This window comes from Parus major, chromosome 2 (genome assembly GCF_001522545.3).
Source record: "Parus major isolate Abel chromosome 2, Parus_major1.1, whole genome shotgun sequence".
NCBI classification, from domain to species: Eukaryota; Metazoa; Chordata; class Aves; order Passeriformes; family Paridae; genus Parus; species Parus major.
Window position 1 is genome coordinate 139,856,512 of NC_031769.1, and position 22,529 is coordinate 139,879,040.

At 42.8% G+C, this 22,529-nt stretch overlaps 1 long non-coding RNA gene across 4 annotated transcripts in view; it reads right to left on the reverse strand.

Moving 5' to 3' along the window:
- Nucleotides 1-5,818: 5,818 nt before the first annotated feature.
- LOC107201074 overlaps nt 5,819-22,529 on the reverse strand; it is a 30,894-nt gene continuing 14,183 nt past the window's right edge. Inside the window, exons 1-4 of one of the 4 annotated variants that reach the window (XR_004496247.1) lie at nt 19,099-19,690; nt 18,919-18,989; nt 18,041-18,151; nt 5,819-6,128 (exon numbers count right to left, since the gene is read on the reverse strand). This is a non-coding gene — a long non-coding RNA (uncharacterized LOC107201074). Of the gene's footprint in view, nt 6,129-18,040; nt 18,152-18,918; nt 18,990-19,098; nt 19,691-22,370; nt 22,523-22,529 lie in introns of those variants that run through there. The other 3 variants (XR_004496246.1, XR_004496248.1, XR_004496249.1) reach the window with 3 other exon arrangements.

Sequence of the window (22,529 nt, forward strand, 5' to 3'; positions counted from 1 at the left end):
TGGGCTCTTGTATATCTCTTAGCACAAGCAACAAACTTGTTTGTCCCACTGATAGACAAAACCTTGGTGCAATGCACAGGGAATCCTATCATGTAGCTGATAGTTAACTGCAAATTTCATTAAAAATACTTCTGAAAGACAGAGGATGTGGATGATGAACCAAAGGCTAGAAGAGAGGGGCTCCTGCTGACATCACTAAACTTACATTGGTGTCTTCAACAGGAGTCACACTGGGTGTGGAGCCTGGGACATTTTGCAGACCTCAGCCCTCCACTGTTGTGAGCAATGCTGGAGTAGGATGGTTTTGAAGTCCCTTTCAGACAGTTTTTGGCCAGAGAAATGTATGCATACAAGATGCTAGAGATTATTAGAGTTATTTTTGCTAGCACAGTTCATTAAAAAACGTCCTTGGTGATACAGTTACTTAGTTCTTTGTTATGTGAGTTGCAACATGAGAATAAACATTTCCCTGCATAGGGAAAGGCTGATTAGTCTCTACTAAATTCACAATGAGTAGGACCAAAATTTTGACCTTGAGGAGCTACAAAGCTTTGTCAAATAGGGGTAAAAATGGTCCAAAGCCTGAAGCCCAGCATCCACTCCTGGGAGAAGCACCAGTAGTGTGCTGTATGCTCAATTTAACACAGGATTCTGCTGTGTTCCTTCTGGGTGCTGGCTTGCTCCAGCTTATCTCCAGCAGATGATGTCCTGAATTTAGTTTCTGGAGTCTGTGGAGTTGGCATAGTAGGCAGTACACTTGCAAATTTTTGGAGAGGAAGAGATCCTTCAGCAGACCCTTTTCCCCTGATTTCCATCACAGCCACTCACTTCTCACATGCTGTTCCTGCTTGGCCACACTGACCCATTGTTACAAAGACAGTGTCTGGTGGTGAAACATTTTTTTAGCTGTGAGAAATAGAATCCCTTGCCACTTACATCAAGAAATCCCTACAGCATAAGTCTATGTGCTTGTGCTTTTCCTCTGTTTACATGACCTACAACTATTTTTAGCAAGGCAAGGACTTTCTTTGTTATCTCTGCTTATTTTCAAAAACTTTAACATGGTTTTACTACCTTAACATTTAGTATCATATTAGTCCCAATTGTTTTGTGTTGCTTTTGTTCCCTATTCCCTTCATTCCTTGCCCTCACTCCTCAGTGGACCCTAGCCCATGGTCTCCTTCCCAACAGGCATAGGCTGGTTTCAGCATGTCTGCTCCACTCTGATTTAGCCTGGCCCCTTCTCACAACACAAAATTAATAAACCCTTCTCACAATACCCAGTCACAATTGCTGGTGGCTTATTTCCAGCTCTTAAATTTGCAAACCTATTTATAGCTCAAAACGCTTGAAAAGAAATCATTAAGGGAATACATTTGTGAATGTAGAACAAAGATCTGATTCTGGGATTTTCTTTATGCAATTACTTAGTGTAAATAACAATGTTTGACACCTGCTTTCCTCTCCCGTTGAAATCTCAAAGCAGTTTACATCTATGAATCCATTGAGCCTGAGTGCTGCAGTGAGCGGAACCATTCATGATGATCTTGGACTAACCCCACATCCTGATCTACCGATGTGATTTTTCTTTTAAATTCACTGACTTGCTTTTACTCTGTCTGTGACCCTACTCATGCTCCTCCTCACTTCAGGGGCTGAAGCATGGGTGAATTAGACCTTCACAGATTCGAATTATATCAAAAATATTGCACTACAGCCTTAAACGGTGACATTCAATGGAGACCCTGAGCTCCTTGCTTCATTCTAAGCCATTAAGCATCATCATTCATCTATAAAGTAAAGCACAGTTACACACTGATTCGGAGATTCTTTTTTACCCTATTTCTTCATTTCCCTTCACTATTAAAGTAATGTGAATATCTATATTACAATATTACATTGTAAGTTTGGGGCTAAGGAGCTCCATCCTAGTGTGCTCTACTGTGATAGCCTTAATACACTTCTTGTGCAAATTATGTTTTGCTTTTTTCCCTTGGTTCTGATGAAAAACTGCAAACTTGCAGTTAGTGTTTGAAAACTAGTGCTAAGTTGAAAAGTTCATGCATTACTCATGGGACTGAACTTCAAAACCAGAATTTCTCTTCTGGATCATATTTCTACACAGGGAAATCAGGACTCAGGTTAACAATGACAAGCCCCAAACAGGACTCAAACTAAGAATACAGCCACATGAGCTTATCATTACATTTTCTCCTATTTTTCCATTTACCTGTCCCCCTTCAGACCTAAGTATCACTTTGCTGCAGCTCACAAAAGCTCAGCTCTGTTGTGGGCTTGTTGGCAGTCTCTTGCCATGGAGGCCAGCATTACAAAGACAATCACATTGATTTAACCAAGTAAAACCATCCACCTGCAGCTGATACAGCCCAACAGTTGGTGAAAGTACAGCAAGACCAGACATTTGAAGCACTAGATGAGTTCTTTCATAACTGTTTTTAACAAGGTATTTTGTTTAAACTTCACTCTCGTGTTCCCAAAAAGTGTCTTTTAGTGGAAGGGTTAATTTTCTTGGGGAAATTTATTCTTGCTGTGAATCATCCTTTCTGTTGAACCTTTTCTGTGAGCCTTGACTAATGTTTCAAAGTCCATCCAATTTTCTGTGAGCAATCATCAACATGCAGATCAGAGGCCTCATTCTGAAGACTTCTGGCCATGCTCAGGCAGAGCTGAGAGTTCAGAACTCCTCTATTACATAGATATCTCCCTTGTATCCAGAGGTGTGCCTAAAAGATACACCTCAGCGAATTGTCTGCTGGAAAATAAGGCAAAAATTAGCTCTGTTTATGAAGGAAATTTTAATCTAAGTCAAAATATTAGGTTTCATCTATGAGAATTCAAGTGTATTGCTGTTTTAAGTACCTTTTGGTGAGGAATGTAACATAGTGACATAGGGGGGATGCAGGGAGTGAAGTAAAGGGTGGGGAGAGGACCTAGAACCACAATTCTTTATTGCAGGTGAGGTGTGACTTGGGGTGAAACCAGAAATGTCTTTTTAAACCATGTCTAAACCTTGTCAGATTCCACAGAGGTTTTCTTGTACTTGTGTGCAGTTAGCTTGACCTGGCTGGTCTTCTCACAGCTCATGTAATGAGATGGATTAAAAACCCTCTTATCTTTCACTCTTTAAGTCTGTGCAGGACACGGTCACTTTGAAACCATGATGGACCTGGCAAAAAGACTTACTGAGGTTCTTTAATATTCTTCCTTGTTATGTTGACTGGGCTGTGTTTACATGCTTTTGCCCACCACTTTTTATTCACCTGAAATATGCCTACACTTAGGCTGAGCATTCAGAGCTTTGTGATATCCTTCTGTATCTCACCCTCCATCCTTGGCCCAGATACATCTCCTTTACACCTTAACAGATATTCGGTGGAGCAGAAACCTGTTGACTCTGTGGAATTGCCAGCCACTCTTTAGGGCATAAAAAAATTACAGCCCAGAGCAGGGCCAAGTCACTGATGGCTGTGGGGTCTGTTGGCCTCTCCTGGCTACACCTGTGCTGAGGAACGGGTGCCAGTGCCCACCCATGGGTCCTGGGGCCAGCTGGCATCATCTAGACATCTTCCTACTTTTCATTTCGCTTCCCAAACAAGTTTTCAAACTTCCTTGCTTCCTATTACTATTAGTCCCTAGTCCAGGCTAACTCCTGAGCCTTTCCTGAGGAGACTGCTGGTTACCCTGGGCCATAGTTCTGGCCAAGACCACTCCAGAGCTTTTGCAGTGTTGATGTTTAGTATTTGACCCTGTACTCTATTTATTTGACCCCATAAAGAGTCCCCAGTGCTCTTTATGCCAAATGAGTGCCAATTTGCTTTGTGGTGATAATAAGATTTGTAGCAATTTCTTATTTGTAGCAATATCTTATTTTCAGACAGGGAGGATTTTTTTCCCTGTTTGGTTGGTGCTAATTTCTGTTAATCCCCTCATTGTATCTCAGTTTTCAGTCCATGTGTCCCTTGGCATTATCTGCAGCAGCACTATGTGTGTATCTTCACTACAATTAAAAAGTGGCAGCAGTTTTGTAGAGATACAACAGAAATCTCTGGTTTAAAGTAATCATAAACCATAGTCCACAATTTCCCTTATTTATCTGCAGCAAGATAAACCAATCCCTGCTGAATACCAGGCTGCATATCCAGCTGGTATTTCTGCAAGATAGACACATCGTATGCCCCAGGCCTTCCAAAGTTTTAAAAGCCTGGAGGATCAGGTCCTAAATAGCTCAGTAAAGGTCATGAGGAAAGCTTGAATAGGATGTGGAAACAGCTATTCCAAGAGACAAGCCAGCTCAGCAGCCACTGGAGCACATTTTTGTCAAATTTAATAGGTGATGGGACCTCATGAGGTGATGGCCTCATGACATGGTATCTGCATCCAGCTCTGGGTCTCTCAGCACAAGAAGGACATGGACCAGTTGCAATGACTTCAGATGAGGGTCATGAGGATAATCAGTGGGCTTGAGCTCCTCTTGTATGAAGACAGGCTGAGAGAGTTGGGGTTGCACGGCCTGGACAAGTGAAGGCTCCAGGGACACCTTAGAGCATCTTCCAGTCTGTAAAGGGGCTAAAAAAGGGCTGGAGAGGGACCTTTTAATAAAGGCATGGGACAAGAGGGAATAGCTTTAAACTGCAAGAGGGTAGATCCAGATTAGATATTAAGATATAAGATAGTAAGAAATTCTTTTCTGTGAGAGTGGTGAGGCACTGGTCCAGGTTGTGCAAAGAAGCTGTTGATACTTCATCCTTGGCAGTGATCAAGGTCAGGTTGGATGGGGCTTTGAGCAACCTGGTCTAGTGGAAGATGTCTCTGCACATGTTTAGGTGAGTTGGAACTAGATGATCTTTGAGGTCCCTTCCAACCCAAACTATTCGATGTTTATGTCCCTTAATATTTTCTCTCTGTAAAATACATGGGAGCAACCTTAATTCATATAGGCCAGAGTCATAGCTTCAAAAGTATTCAGAAAGCAAATCCCAAGAGAAAAGAAGGAGCCCTATAGGGCAGAGGAATGCTAATTTAATGGTCCAAAGGTCTTGGTTGTATGTGTGTTCATATATTACAAATCAAAGGTGAGTAAAACAACTTCCATGACAGTGATATACTGGAGAAGGCTGAAAAAAATAAAAGCCCTGTAAAACAGAAAGAATGAATGGACAAGAGCAAGGAAGGCCAGCTGTGCACCCTGTTGTCTGCAAAGGACTGCTACAAAGGGAAGTCCAACTAATCCTTGCTAGCTGTAGTGTGGTGTGGTTGGTAGGTAGGTACTCCATGTGAAGGTGAGAAGTAGCACACGTAGCTCCAAACACATGAGCACCCTCTGCACCAACTGTGGGTGGCTCTCCAGCATCCAAAGAGGACAGACACACTCAAGGGCAAATCAGGTCTTTAGAGATAGCCCTAGTAAGTCCTGGAGCAAATCCTGGCGGATGCTTATCACACTCAGGAGGTAGTGGTTCAGTCTGCCTGTATTAAAACTGGGGAAAAATTAGGGTGAGGTAATAGTAAGGTAATCACCTTTGTAATAACAGAGGGTTCACCCCTCACTTCCTCACTTACTAAAATAATTTAAAATAACATTTTTATTTTCCACCATACTTGGATCCTGGGGTCTTATTTCTGCTGTCACATCCAGTCTGCTAAGAGAGGTAGGTTCTATATCTTAGTCTGAGGTATGATTTTCTGTTTGTTCTTTTGAATGACTTTGCCCAAAGGGGTGATAATAAAAAAATGTGAAAGCTGGTGTCAAAAAAAATTTTCTAAGCCTGGAACACACATTTTTTTCATTATTCTTGACATTCTCTTTTATTTATATTTTTTCCCTTCTCCACTTACATTCAGTATTAAAGCAAAGTAAAACACATAGTGCAGATAATTCTCCTTTCATATTTCTTTGCTAGCCTTGGCCCATTCTCATGTGAATATGTGGGAGCTCAGAACATCACATCTGGTCTTTATATTCCTGTGACTTGTGAAGACATATGATTTTCCATTCACAAGTGCACAAGAGCATGTCATATGACTCCTGCTATTGGGAGCTCTCTTGCTATTTAGCCAGAGCCAAAAGCTACAGAAGCATCCCAGAAGCAATCTCATCCAGCACCAAACTGAAAAGAAAAAGAAAAAGAAAAAGAAAAAGAAAAAAGAAACACTTGATATTGTCACACAGATCATCCATAATATATCTTATTGTGTCCTCCCATTCTGCTGGCCAAGTGAGTGATGCTTCCAAGAGGAGTGGGGCTAACCCAATGCTTCATGCTTATTATTAATTTGGTTGGAAAGCTGGGATCTGGAAATGCTTTAGGAACAGACCTTCCCTCCATGCTATTTAGAAAGGTGTCAGGAATGTCTGGTGTTTTCTTGGTACATGGTGGTGAAGAACTGAGAGGAAGAGCCCCGTGTTGCTGCAAGGCTGCTGCATGTGCTGTCAGGCCTTGACTGCCCCTATAGCATGGTCTGTAGGGAGGTGCCAGTGTTAGTGCTCCCACTCCATCTGCCTGGCTCCCAGGTGCCCTTTGCATGGAGACAGCAGGAGCCAAATGGCAGCTAAGCCAGGTTGGAAAGGATTGAGAATAGATGATGCTGTTCCAGAGCTAATTCTCATAAGGCTGCTGTAAAAAGAGAGTTCATCTCATGATGATACCATATTGGCACAGCTGGGAGGGCCCTTCTCCCCATCTCAGTCCTCTTCAATTCTTTCTAAATTGTTTCCTCCGTACTCCAGATTTTCTGTTTTACAGCCTGCTGTGAAGGATCTGACCAGCTTCTAAACACATCCACACCTATCTCATACAGTCAACAAAAGCAGGGGGCTGATTTTTGAACGAGTGCCACCCTTTTGACATATCCATTTGGGAAATAGCATCTCCAAACTGGTATGTCACATCAGGGGTGACATCTCAGGATCAGCGGGGGTTTGGGTGGCACCATGGCTTTGGTCCTGGGCAGTGCAGGGTAAACATTCGTGCTCTCAGTCTGAATAGAACATAAGCTGACATGTTTTCATTCTTTAGTATGCACATTTCAGTAACCCTTTAAACAATCTATTAGATGATGTAGTGACATGGAGGGCACAGTGGTGCAGCTCCCACACCAAAGACAATGAAAAAGGTGGAAAAATGACAGATGCTCCATGTGGAGTTATTTCTATTCACCTGTGTCTTTAATATCCACAGCTGAAAAATTGTTCAAATGAAAGTGATTGTTCACTCTGGATTCCTTGGCTAACCATAGTGCCACAAAGGTTGTAAAAACAAATTGGATGGTACAGTCAATAGGTGTTAGTGAGCTGCTGATGTCTCTGCAAAAACAGGATTTGCCTCGTGGCTGAAACAAGGGACTGGGAATCTCCCGTCATTTGTTAGTTTCCACCACTGACTGGGAATGGTGGTTTAGGGCAAGGCTTTGTTTTTCCTGCTGTTCTCCTGCCTGCACCAAACAGTATTTCCTGCCTTGCATAAATGCTGGTGCTAGAAAATTAGTGAGGTGTACCAAGAGCCTGGCATGATGTGGCCACAGCTAGAAATTCCAGAGACTGTTCTCTGCAAGGACATGGGTTAAGTAAAAGTGCTATTCTTGTTTCATTGTGATTGTTGCTGTCTGTCAGCATTAGGAACACAGCAGTGAATGCATCATCATTGTCCTCTGGCGTAACAGAGGAGTTGGGCCACAGGCTGAGCATGGGAGAAGTTTACAAATGTAGAGTGCATAGTTGGTTTTTCATGGAGACACACATTTTTCTGGCATGGGTGAGACCCACAGTGTGAACAGTTCAGAGAATTGCTTTAAGCAGACACCCTTTGCAAATAATGTTTGTTTCGTTTCAAAACAAACAGAGAGTGATTGAAAAGCACAAAGGTATTGGCAGTGCCACAATGAGAAAATTACAAAGGCAGTCACATGTGACATGTTGACTGAGTTCACATACTGGGACACCTCTGAAATTCTTTGTGAAAGAACAGAAGAGAGCTGGGTCTTCAGATCCTACAGTTTTTTAATGGGTTTTGAGTGCCCAGCACCTTTCAGCATTTAAAATAACAGACAATTCATACTTAAATTTAATATGAAAATGGAAAATTATGCTCTTCAGTTCAGACCAGTGATGCCTTCCTTGGGCTGCAGTGTTGAGAAGATGCTGTCACTGAAAGTCAAAGGTTGATGTTGGTAGATGCAGGGTGGCAGTGGCCTGTTTGGCTCCCAGATGGTGGGGCTGGCAGGAGTGGCCAGGGATGGATTACTCCAGAGCAAGGGACCAGGAGTGCTCCAGGGGAGAATAAATCAGCCACTGTTATTACCCACAGGCAACCTAGCAAGGACAGAGACTGTTTCCCCATTGCGCAGCACACCATTTTTACAGAGTTTTTGTTGGCTGGATTCTTTCTCAATATACAGAATTTCCTTCTTTTTTGTTCCAGTCCTGTAGCTCACCAGACAATTCCTCCCAGCAGGTACATCTGAGTAATAGAAAGTGCTGTGAGGTCTCTTCAGGACACAAGGATGACTAACCCTGCAGCAAGTATCTCCAGCATAGATCAAGCAATAAGATGCAACCGAAGGACCTAGAAGCAGGTTCTAGCCTCCTTTACACCAGCTGGATTCTCAAGTAACTCCAGGAGCATCAAAGGCTTTACATATCTTGGTTTAATATAAATAATCCAAAATCTGAGCTGACCTCCCTGCTGCAAGCAGCAGCAATGATTTCATCTGGGCAAGGGTGGATCCTACCCCAGCTGGTTTTGGAATGATCTCTGGTTTTTACACCACTCTGGCAAGTAAGGTCTAATTTGGGATAACCTGACCCACTTTGAGTTGTGCCTTACCATAAGATCAGCTTCTTGAGCATGCAAAATATGAGGTTCTCCTAGGTAGGCTGCCATCCCACCTTCTCTCAGTATGGTGAGTCAGAAATACGACCTGGTCTGTCTCTTGCTGGCACACAGGTGGAGGGACCAGTAACCGAGATCATCGGATAGAATAACTCAAACTCTGCTCTTCATTGCCTCTCCACCAAAACAGAGATATGGATAAAGAAGGAAGAGAAGAATAGCAAGTGGGGGGAAGATTTAAGGAATAGATTTAGATAATTTCAATATATAAGCTAGAGTTTTCTGTTATATATATTTTGAATTGGAGACATCCTACTTGGATCTCTCACTACTGCAGTCTGGAAATGTGGGGAGCTCTCTTGGCACTTTAGAGATGGACACCATGATATTCTTGCATTATTTTTAAGAACAAACATGATCTTTTCTCTTTTCTTTCAGCATCGCCTGCAGGAAGAATTTGGCCATCCATGGGTTTTATATTGCCTACAAAATAAGTCTTATTTTCCACCCCAAGCCTTACATGGCAGGATGTGATTGTCAGACACTGCTCTATTTGCTCCATGCACATGCTCTGACAGCACTGACATGTTCATTATGATTAATAAACATTATTATTCATAGCACAGTGGCAGCTGGAGATTCTAATGATACATTAGGGCCCTGTTACTCTAAGCCTAGTAGAAACTCATAGGAAGAACAAATAATTTAAATAGACAAAGAATGTTATTACTGTTTTACAGGTGAGACCCAGAGAGATTTGAAAATTCATCCTATGCCTCAGAGGAAGTTGTGGAGAATCAAAAGCTGAGATCACATCCCCCACATTCCAACCTCTAATTTTACTGAGATTAAAATGCAGGAGGAAAACCACTAGCATAAAGCCAAGTGTATCACAAGATACACACTCATTCCTTCAGCCCCATAGAGCTGAAGAACTTCTGGGGTTTTTTTGGTTTTGTTTCTGTGTTTCCCTTCCCTTGTGATTAATTTTTCTTTTCTCCTTGGCTTGCAGCTTATGAGTCATTGTTGTAGAGACAAAATTTTCTTTCAAAACAAATTGAGCTCAGTTTAATCAGAAAATCAAACGCTATTTCTTTTTCTTTTTTCTTTATCTCCCTTTTTTATATTAAGCAGTATGAGATCAGGCTCTACAAAAAGAAACCCAAGTTCCATTTGGATTAACATCTGATTGCATTTTACTGCACCAAAAACCAGTTCACTTCCACAGAGGCTGGTGTGGAGCATTTTAGCACCTCTTTACTGCTGGGTTTCATCATCCTGCAGTAAAGCAGGCAGTGGGGGTGTTCTTGTCCCGTCCAGGAGAATTGGCATGATCATATACAAGTAACTCAGTTCTCTCTAGTTCACTTGGAGAATGATGTCTCCATCGTCTCTGCCACAAAAACTTGGCTGAGATTCAAATCCATCTTGAAATCTTAGCCTGGTTCTCTTGTTCCTGACCACTGTGTCCTGCCTGGGCAGCAGCTTGAGAAACACCTCTATATGCTGGCCTACATCTGACTATGACTGTGCCTGGTTTTCCCCATTCCTCCCTGCTTCAATTTATATTTTCAGCCTTCTCACTGAAGGTGGTTTGTTTTCTACCAGAAATCCCCTTGGTGTTGTAATTTGGGTGAGGAAGGAGGTGGTGAAGGGCTATTTCCACATTGGCATTTGCTTTCCTCTTTCTCCTGCTTCCATGCTTCACTTCATGTCATCCTCAGCCAAACAGGTGTGGTTATAATTTGCCAGTCTACACCACGCTGTGGGTCCTGTCCCAAATACCACTAAGCTCCAGCCCCTTTAAAACCTTCAACAGACCTGTGGGCCAGATGGGGACATCCAGGCATTCAGCACACCTGGGACTGTACCTGGTGGGATTTCCATGGCTGGAGAGAAGTCATGCCTTCTTCCTCTTTAGGAAGGGGAAGCAGCTTTAGGATACCAAATACAAGTACAAGCAATGGCTTGAGATATAACACTGTGCAGTTATCAATGTTCTCACATGACAAGCTGCACAGTACCAGCTCCCTGAAGAGAGATAACCCTTCAGCACAGAGAGATGGCTTTCTGGCACTGCTGCTCCAGCCCACTTATCACTCAGTGTGGATACCTTTTCGAGGTTATAAATACATCCATGCCAAGATACTGCAAATTTGGTCAAGGATATAGACTTGGGGGTCATTTTGTCTCCTGGTGTACTGCAACCCAGTACAGCAAAGTGCATTCCTCTTTATGATGTTAATTTTTAAGGGAGGTAAAATTAAGCAGATTTTCCTTGAAGAAACAGAGCAGATAGCAAGAGCTAAAGGCATGCTGCATTTTGAATAAAAAGAAGGCATCATGAATGGCTGGATTTGAAGGCAAAGACCAGATATAATTTAGTGTGTTCTTTCCTATTCCTTTTATATAAGGACAACAGCTGACTGCCTTTCCACTGTGTTTCAAAGGACTGCCTCAAATGGTGTGTTTCAACTCCAGGCATCTGCTTCTTCCCAAACATGAACAGCCGTGGTGCTTCATAACACTTACTATGGCTGTGAAGTTCAGGGCCACTAAGTACCTGACCAAAAATACTTCTGAGTTGATATTCAAGTAGTGAGGCACTAGAAACTATGTGATGCCTTGAAGATAAGGGACTTTTTGCTTTCTTTGGAGAAATGAGACTGTATAACTCTTGCTGATCAGTTCTGAGCATATCAAACATCCACAGATTTAACCATGGATGCCAGGTGGCAGGAGGGCACAGTAGCTGTGAGGAAGCGTGTTCATTAAGACTGTTAAAAGACTTCAAGCCTGCTCATCTGTCCCTGGAGGACCCGCTTGACAGAGAGCTTGACATTGTTCCTGCTCCTTCCATCTCTCTTGGGCACAATAGACTCATCTCCTCCTGAGAGCAAGAGACATGGCTCTGGGTGGCCCATTCACTGGGTACACACAAAGAAGGGAACTCTTGTGCCATTTCCCCTCTGGCATCTTCATGAAAATACATTGTGACAGACTGTAAGGACAAACCAAGCCTGCAAACCCCATGCTTTTGATTTACCTTGACAACAGTTGCGTTGCAGTTCCTCTGTCTTTGTGGGTTTGCTATCTCTGTGCTTTGGCATTTTAAACCAACGGCTGATGTCAAAACAGAGTTGGGCTTCCCCGAACTTTCCACTTTTGATGGCAGACTTGTCAGACCTCTCAAACCACAAAGACATATGGGTGGTGAGGGAGTTCTCTGAATGGCCAGACACTGCGGGGAGCGGCGCTGACTGTTCCTTGCATGTCAGTCTGAGTCACCACTGAACCCATCACAGAGATGGGAAAACACAGAGCTTCTCAAGGTACCATGTTCTGAATGAAACAGACAAAACACCTTGGCTTATGGCTACTAAGACTTATGTGGAGAAAACATTGCTATTTGAAATGAAAAATAATAAAAAGCAAGCTCAACAGGATCAAGGAGGCCTCTGGGGAGTAAGGCTGAAACATTACATGGTGTCAGATCTCTTAAAACACTAAATGAGGAGTTCACCAATTAGCAGTCTATGTGAGTAGCTCTCTGACCTAACTTTGCTTTACTCAACACACATTATCTGATGGCTCAGAAGTGAGAGGGAAGTTGTTCCCAGGAGGCAGAGGGTCACTGTGATCTAATGTCTGCATTTGCAAAGCCAAGACTTGTTACTCATCCTTTAAATATCTATTTTAAATAGTATTATTTTTAAAAGTAGACACAAGACAGACTTGTAAAGCAATTCCTTGTACAAAACCACTGGTTCAAAGACCAGCACTCAAGTAGCCTTTTCACAGTGTAAATATGTTCTGTGCATTTCAGATTCTCCTTGCAGTAAATAATGGATTAAGTCATGAAAATCCCATTATAATGAGAGTGACATGAGGCTTACATGAGACCAGAGCTAGCAAAACTAAGCCAATTTTCTGTTTTCCTCAGAAATCAGGCTGAGGTTTATCATTAACATATAACATAAATGGCTTGAATTAGATAATTAATGACAGTAACAAGATAATAACAAGGTGCTTGGCAGTGGTATTCTAGCTGATTTATAGACACATCACAAAAAATCTGAGTTTTGTCTAGAAAAATTTACAACTGAAGAGTGAAGACTATAATGGAAAGTCCAAAGCTGCCAACTTTGGGAGCAACCCAACAACAAGGCAGAATCTTTCTTATCCTTTCTGTTGGAGCAGAACCCTGCACAAAGAAAGACCAAGACAGACAATAGACCAGCTACAATTAGGGATGTGGATGTACAGAACATTTCCTTCTCTCATTCACTTTCAGGAAACCTGTGAAGATGCTCAAGTGGAAAGGGAAACAGAGGCACTGAAATCTCTGAGGCTGAAACACAGTCTTGACATTTCTAGGCAAGTTCTTGAATTAGCAGGTTTTTTATACAAAAAGAAGGAATTACCTGTTTCAGGTATACTCAGGAAGAAAAAAAAAAACAAACAACAAACAAGCTACCTAGTAATCTCCAGCCAATGGGAGGATTATGGTGATGTATGGGAGTGCTCTGCAAATCCCCAGCCTGGATGATTGCCCTTGCCATATCCTGACTGTGCCATGGGGACACCAAGGTGTGTTGTAACTTTCCATTCTCTTCCACTCTTTGGATTTCATGGGAAGAAGACATGGATGTGTGGGTAGGAAGTCATGGCCTGCCCCAGACAGTTCCTGGCTTGTCTGTATGGAGGTCTATGGGGTGAACTGTGGATCATCAGAGTTCTGCAGACACACAGCTGCATGTCCCAAGCTGACACCTGATCTGAGCTTTCAGAGAAATACCTAAGTCAAAGACGGCATTTTCAGGATTGACTTCTTCACATTTTGGTCTCTTTTAGCTATGTCCTGCTCAGACCCTTGATACTGTGGGCCTCATTCTGGACTGCCAGCCCCCTCATTGTGGCAGTGCTGTAGGTGCCTTAGCCCATGTCATCCTCAGGGCCTTCTGGCTGCCATTCCACAGCCTGCCTTTCACTTACAGCTTTGTATCCTGTCTTCTAAAATGCCACAGGAATGTTTCCCACTTCTGGGATGGTTGTTTCCTCTGTTGTCAGTTGTTCTCAGTACTATTGTTCCCATGCTGCTACTCTTACAGCCTTGAACCTGCCAACCTTATAGTTCTCTTTAGGTGTGTTCCCAAGGGGAGCAAGTGCCACTGGGGTGAGACTCATGCCCACCCCTTCTCTTCTTCTTGGGGGTATCTTGCAATGAGATACACAAAAATAATCGGATTAACAACCAGCAGGCCTGCAATACCCACCCTGGTCAAACTGTTCTCCCAACAGCATGGTGAACAGGAATAAAGCACAAATTCCCCCAAAACAGTTCCTGATTAAAATTGTTTGGTTATTATGGGACATTAGGATGTGGGAACCCTCCTACACAGAGAGAACACCCAACTATGGGGACTGAATATTTGTCTTCCCAGATGGCTGCTCAGAGAATTTTCCTTTCTCCTTATCTCTCCTTCAACACTCGTGCCTTGCTGTTACTGATAGGGTGATAATAGCACGGGCTGCTTGATAAGATGACTGCAAACATGGTGCCCTAACTCAGGATGTGGTTATGGCTGTATCTGAGAAAATTCATCCAGACCCTTGTCTTCATAGTACACTGTTCTTTTAACCAGCTTATTCAGAAATGTACTGAGCTCTTTCCAGGAAAGGATTCATGAGATGTTCAGGCCATCTTAAGATCAGGTCTTTATAAGAATTCTTGTTCCCTGTTTATAATAAGAAAAACCATCAGCATCACCAGTTCTACAGTAATGGGTTGTGCTAAGGTTTCATGATGTTACAGAAATATGGACCTAATTCTTTGATGTAAAGAAGGATGTCAGTTCATGACTGATGAATTTTTTTAATCACCTTTATCTTTAGATCCACCTAGTCATTAGGATTCAGAAAGGGACTGTACACATATGTTTACATGCAAAAGATGGTGCTCTGTGTGGAGTAACTCATTATATTAGCAGCTTCAGTACTGACGGAAGACTGCCTTAGTACTGCCAAAACTCAGGAGTCACTCCAGCTAAGAAAGATACGATTTCTTTGTATCTTCTCCAAGTGCTGTAGGAGATTCACTTCAGTCAGAGTCCTAACCAGCACAAATACAAGCAAAGCATGGGGAACACACAGAGATAGTGAAGGCTCAAACTGAGGGAGCCTAACTTCCCAGCATCCTGAACGGCAGCTGTGAGAGGTTTATTACCGTAATGATACATGAGATAGAAGGAAAGATGACTAACAAGCCTTTCACTTGAAGTTGTGGCTGAGTCTCTCAAAACTAGTAACACTCAACTGCCTCTAGGCAAAACTCTCCATCAGTCTCAAGGAGTAGACTGTGCACCAAATGAGTAAACTGAAGCCAGGACATAGCAATTTCTCAAATCACTTGCCACTGCTTATTTCCACCCCTGGTGCTTTGAGCTTTAGCACACAGCTTCCAATGCTCTGGCTCCAGATCATTGTTGGCTCAACAATGTCTAACATAACTCACCCATTACACATTGTCTAGGGTTCAGCTGTCATGGCTATAAACAGCAAAGTAAGAAGAGATAAGAGATTACCCAGATTACTGGCAGCAGTAGAAGCTGCAGAGCAACCTTGGCAAAGCTGCTTTTGCTATCTGGAAGAAAGCTGAGTAGAGAAGAAAACAAGGCTCTGCCTGTACTGGGGCACAGTCCTTGGCATACCTGCTAGGAGAGTGTAACCCAGGCTGCCATCATCCTGTCAGCTCAGCAAGGACAATACAGCCTTAGGACATCTCCCCAAGAGCAACATTTGCCAGCAGCATGGCCCTGCTAAAGGCTCAGTCATGGAAGGGAGTTTCTAAGGAGACCCCACATGGTATCAGGGACTATTTCTCCATCATATGCTTACCCTGATCAGGCAGCAGAAAAGGTTTATGCTAACATGCTCCACAGCCCCTATTTGCTGCTGGCTAAGCCTTGTTAGAAAGGGGTTGGTGTAATTTCCAAATGGGATTCATGGATGCTCAGTGCAGAGTTGGGTGCCCACATTAGCTGAACTGCAGAAACAGCTCATGGTCACACTCTCACTCCTTTACAAGAATCAAGGAGAGCACGTTCACCCTCTTCCACTGAGGCTTAACATAATGTGTTTCACCTCCCAGCTGCCGTAGGCCAAGTGTATGAATCAGTCAGCTCTTGCAGCAGAGTTGACATGTAGGAACTCAGCCATGTGTCTCAGCCCTCTGGGCTAACTATTGTCACAGTGTCCTTCCTCCTGTATTTATCCTGGCTGGCTTATGACCCTGTGTGGTTGGGTCACAACACATTTACTTCGTGCCTTCCCTTGGCAGAGGACAGGTTCCCATTTCATTTTTGCCATGTAGTTTTCCCTTTTCTGGGCTGCTGTGGTTTAGGCTCTTCTCCTTCTGTGCAGGGGGGTGGGTTGCTGAGCTTCAGAAGCATATTATGATTTTACTTAAACTCACCATTTCTGACCTCTCTATTAATATTCAGACATGTTTCTGTATTGCTCTCCATGCAAGTAATAAAGCTCTCTTAATAAGAAAGCAAACAAACAAACAAAAAGCTTAGCATCAAAAGCTGTTTAAAACAGGTAAAGTTTAAAGCCTTACATAAAAAGTGGGGCTGATTTTTGCAGTCCTCATTTTACTCAACAGAGCATTTTGTCATTATAAGTTTGGACTACAGAAAAAGAACCTTGCAATAAAAGGCTGCCATAAATTGACCTTTTGTTGCAAATTCTGCCATTCAAGCATAAAGCAGCAAGAAAGGCTACATAAGCTGTGTTAAAAGTAGGTCACTGTACATCCGCTGTTACCACGGCTGGGCCTGGCTGCGTGTTGCTAACGGGGATTCTTGGTTTGAGCAGCAATACACACACAGGAGAGATGTGAAGTCACAGCACTTCATAGAGCACAGAAAGGCCAGAGTGGTGTCAGGGGGGATTGAAAGCTTTGTTCCTAGGTAGGGCAGGACTCCTGTGGACCATCTACACAGTTGCTTTCTGAGAAGCAGGGCATGTGGTAGCAGGGATGGTGTTTCTGAAAAGAGCCTGTGCCTGGCACTGCCACCCCTTGGGTAGGTTCTAAACCTCTAGCCAGGATATTCCCTTTCCTCAGCAAAGACCTTGCTCTGTCACACTCTGGTAGCTACCAGCTAGGGGGAAACAGGGGTGAAGAAATGAGAGTTTGTTCTGGGGGTCTCATCTCTTCCAGCCTCATTGGTTTAATCTCCACAGTCACATAAAGTCACCCAGACAACTGTAATATTCGCTCCTTCTCAGCTAGAGGGCAGAGAAAAAGAGAGTCTCCACAAGTGTCTGAATTTGTTGAATCTTCACTCTTCGTCCTCAGGATTGTCCCTGCAGCTCCAGGACAATCCAAGTTAAAACAATAGCAGTGGCTTAACTCAACCTATCCCCTTCCAGGGCTACATGCTATGGATGATCCCTGTTTTTTTCAGCATTGTCAACGCTACTAAAGAAAAAGTTGATTCCAAGAGTCAATAGTATCTTTCTCCATTAGCTCCACTGAGATGGCTATAGACATTACCTTAGAAAACTATCTCACTCCAGAAGAATGTTTAGGTGCACAAAGCTCCAAAATACCTATCTGAATTTGAGTGAACAAAGCTCAAGTTCATATGTTTTCTTGACTCAGACCCTAACTAGCATACTACACATAACAGGAACTCCTCAAGAGAACAATTATAACATCCGTGTTTCCCCTGACTGACTAAGCTTATCTGGCTTAGCTGCACTAACTGGTTCAAAACAAGACTGGATTCAAGATCCAAGCTCCTCCTGGAGATTGACAGCAGACTCTAGCAGATGATGGAGAGTAAGAACACTTCCCCAGAACTGTTCTGCCTTGTCCTCAGCTTAAGGATTTCCTGTTAAATCCTTTACTCAGCATCAGAGAAGAGCCTTGATTTACTATCCTTGACTTACAATGACATGATAGACTGAAGAGGAGAAATAGTTTTCCTTTGTACCTCCATTATAGACTTACACAGTGTAATAATATGCAGACTTTGATCTTCCTTTGTTTGTGTTCTGCATCATCTTTGCAGCTGATTGGAAAATAAAATATAGAATGTGTTGATTTAAAGACATTCAAAGTAACAGACTAGCTAGACTTTATGATTTTTGCTGAATTATTTATTGCACAATAAATAGCTTACCTGTTTTAGTAGATAATCTGCCCACTCATTGCCTTCCATGGGCTGCTGTTCAGTAGGGCTTAAACACTGTCAGAGAGAAGTGATGGAAGCAAGATGCTGGTGCCTGGTCACCTTAGGAAGGAATAAAATGTGGAAATTTATTGGGTGTTTTTAATTATAGCACTGGATAGATATTAAGAAGGAAGGTCCTTCCCAGTGTTTCTGTGGCAGTTTTGGGTGGTCCCAAATGTGTGGTTCCCTATACTGAATAAACATGAAAGGCAGACTGGGCAGCCCAAGACCCCACTGAGCTAGAACACCATGACTTGGTGAGGGACATTGTAAGGCAACAAAAACCTGGTCCAACGTGCCCAGCTGACACACAAGGTACTGCATTTAATATGTATCTTCTATAAGTTTTGAAGGATTTTCATCAAAATACATTAAATACACTTCTGGATATTATATGCTAAAAAGGCCTGTATTGCACAAAAGAGCCAAAACTAAACACAGACTGATTAAAATGGTGCTCTGCATATGAGCACCAAACTTCTTAATTTCTCCCGAAACAAACCTCACAGAATTTCTGTTATCTTTGTAAACTTCATTTTCTGATGAGTTTTTTCAGTCATACTGTGTATTCACACATGTGTAAATGCATAGATGTGCCCATCCCACAGAATCACAAAACAGTTAATTTGGTCTGATCCCTGGTCAAAGCAAGGGCAGTTAGATCAGCTTGCTCAAGGCTGCATCCAGTCAGGCTTTTAATATCTCCAAGGATGGAGTCTCCACAGCCTTTTTGGGAAAGAAACTCCAGTGTTCAACCACTGAACAAAAAATAAAAAGTTATTTCTCTGTTTCACACAGAATTTCCTATATTTCTCTATGCATATTACCTGTCTGGTGGTGTCACTGGGCACCACCATGGGAAATTTCTGGCCCATCTTCCTTACTCCCCTCTCCCCTCCTGTCAGATATTTAAAAACATTGATAAAGTTCCCTGCAACCTTTTCTTCCACAGGCTAAATAATCACAACTCAGCCTCTGCTTATATAGCCCTGAACCATCTTTGTGACCTTTTTCTAGGACTTCTTCCAGCAGGTCCATGTCTGTCTTGCACTGGGGAGCCCAGAGCTGAGCACGGCACTCCAGAGGTGTCTCGCCAGGGTTGAACAGAGGGACAGAGTCACCTGCCCTGACCTGCTGGCAACACTCAGCCTGATGCAGCCCAGGAGGCTGCTGGCCACCTCTGCCACAAGGACATCATAGCTCTTGCATCACTCCCAGTTCTTTATCATCTGCAAACATGCTGAGGGTGCATTTGGTCCCATTTTCCAGATGAAGAGAATTAACAGTACTGGCCCAGTATCAACCCCAGTGGCAACTGGCCTCCAGCTGGACTTCGAGCTGCTGATCTTCACCCTCTAAGCTCAGCAGTTCAGCCAGTTTTCAGTCCATCTCACTGTCCACTTATCTAATCTGTACTTCAACATTTTGTCTTGAGGGTGTTACAGGAGACTATGTCAAGAGCCTTGCAAAATAAACAGCATCCACTGCTCTCCATTCACTGAGCCAGTCATCTCATTGTGAAAAGCTGTTGGGTTACTGGAGTATGATTTGACTTTTGCAAATTTGTGTAGTTGGGATTATTTCCTCCATTTTCAAGGGATCGTGGTGAGGCTAATCAGCCTGTAGTTCCTGAAATTTTCCTTGCCTGTGTTGAAGACAGAACCAACATTTACTTTCTACCAGGCCTCAGGAACTCCCTCAAGTTACCACAATCTTTCAAAAATAACGGAGAGTGGTCTCAAAATGACATTGAGCAGATCCCTCAGTACTAATGGGTGCATCCCGTCAGATTCCAGGGACTTGTATTACATGTCTAGTCTGGCTAAATGTTCCTTAAATTAATCCTTATACATCAAGAGCAAGTCTTCCTTGTTTCAAACTTTCCTACTGGTTTCAGGCACCTGGGATTCCCGTAGGCAAATCTTACCTAAAAAAACAAGGGAAAGAAGACACTGAATTTGATCTTTTCCATGTCCTTTGTCACCAATTTCCCTGCTCCATTCTCATCTCATCAACATTGCAACCAAGGCTACCCCTGACTTCCCTACTGCTAACCAGTTTTTCCACACTGTTAAGTATCAAGCAGAGCAGATTTTTTTTGCAGACTTCTTCGTCACCTGTTTCTGGAAAGGAGTTATCCCCTATGCACTCCAGAAACAGCCTTGGTTTCTTGTGCCCTGCTGTGTTGTTCTCCCAGCAGCTACCAGGGTGGTTCAAGAGCCAGACCTGCAAACATGACACTTCTCCCAGTTTCCTGCTGCTTCTTCCCAATCAGATGATCTGTAGCCAGCACTCACCACAGTTACTCACACTGGTCTGCCCTTTAATCCCCACCCATGAGCTCCCGGCTTGCTCATCACCCCTACGCAAAGCTACAGGCAATGCCACTGCTCTTTCACATGAAGCTATCTTCTGAATCTTCTGGTTGATTTCAGAGAAATATCTATCTCAAGCATGCAAAGTTCCTACTATATTTTTCATGGAAAAATGTCTCTATGAGGGGAGCAGAGTGACATGACAGGAGAATGGCATGCAGGAACTACTCAACCCTTCTTAGACAATGGAAATTCAGTTATAGGACTTAAATAAAGGGGAAAGTCAAACTACATTATTTCTACTGCGTACAAGCAATTCTGTATTTTTTATAGAGGCAAGTATTTTTATTGCAAGGCTTTGGACCTCTAAAATAGAAAAAAAAATCTTGATGTTATTCTCAGAAGAAAAGAACAGCTACATCATAGGACATTCTATGTGAGATCATTCTTACACAGCAGGAATCCAGATCACAAAGTCATTATTCAGTCCTACCATTGCCTGTACTTTCCTCAAGAATTTTAACTTAGCTACAGCCTCTTAAAAATAATGTATGAACTTAATGATTTTGTACTACCAGGGAAAATACAAAATATCATTCCTTGGGTCCTTCACATCGGAGCTCACATTCCTAAGTATCTCATAAGCACTAGAAGCTCCCACTAATGACAGTTGTTTTATAGGTTTGGCACCACACAAGCTATTGCTGCTTATTTGTTCTTTACTGAAGGCTGGTGACAGGCTTATACAAAGCTCATAGAGAAGAATGAAATTAAAATCCCTACGACTCCAAATGCAGACACAGGTCCCACTAGCTCTTTCAGAGCCCTTTGTTTCTCAGATTTACACAGAAGGGGGAGGGAATGAAGACAGTCACTCAATGAACAAACTACCCTTCAAATCCTAAAGAATTAATCTGATGCCTCTTGTTGACACTATGTTTATTAGTTTCCTGGTGTAAAAAGATGTATGTTCTGTGTAGTAAAAAAAATAAATTGTATTTAAATCAGAGTTCCCACAGTATGTTTGTGATTACAAGCTTTTTGGAATTGTTTTAAAGCTTATTGCTATTTGCTTGCTTTCTAAATAAGCAGGAATGAGGAACAAAAACATCAGTTGTTACCTCAGGCAGGTATATCCCTCAACAGGGCTACTCTAGTGCCAAAGTCCAACTTAATTCAGCACCCTGTTGAATGGAGCTTGGTGCTGCTCCCAGTGAAGCAAGAGCAGCCCTCACCCCAGGGAATGATGGCACAGCTGGCCTCGTGCTGTGGAATTAGAAGCTCCTCTTTTGAAAGGGTTCTTTGTTTCCATAAATAATGGATAAAATTCTTAAAAGTGCAAATCTTCTTCTCAGAAGTGATAGGAAGCCCTTGAGCTCAAGTCCCCGAGGCAGCTGCAGCCAAGTTACCTGATCACAGGAATCTGTAGGATTCAACATGCCCAAATACTTTTGGGACTCTGTGCCAGGAGCTTGAGTTTCACAAACAAGAAATGGAACAAAGACTCCAAAGTGCTGGGTTTTTGGAGTCCTTAGCTGTCCTAATATGGCCTTGTGAGACACATCAGCAGGACCAAAGAACATTTAAGAACCCTTTTTTGTCTGGCTTTTGCTGCTTTTGAAAAGTTTACCTAAACCCCAAAGCTACTTTCCCACCTGTCTAAAAGCTCAACTGTTCTTGAGAAAGATCTGCTGTCAGTTCCACCCTGCAGATGACCTGGACATCACTGTGGTGGCTGGATGCCTCCCTCAGGCCAGAAGGGCATGGGATGAAGTGAGGTTGCATAGGGGCAGTCCTGCATAACTGTGGGCTCAGCCCTCTCCATTAACTGTGTGACCAGTACTAAATATCAGTGTAGTCAGAAATAAGAGTATGTCAGATGGATGATGAAAAACAGCCTTCTAGGTTTTGTAAATCTGTCTTGTAGATTTATAAGCTGGTGTTCCAAAGGACTTTTATATTACCTGCAGGGGAATCACTCCAGCATCAATGTCAGGAGATTTTGGTCATCACAGACTATCCTCAGGTGATTTTCTGCAGCTCTCAATTGTTTGTAATGAATTATTGCCACCACAGTCTCAGGATATCAGAAGCACAAATGTCCTTTCTCTTCTTACTGCTAA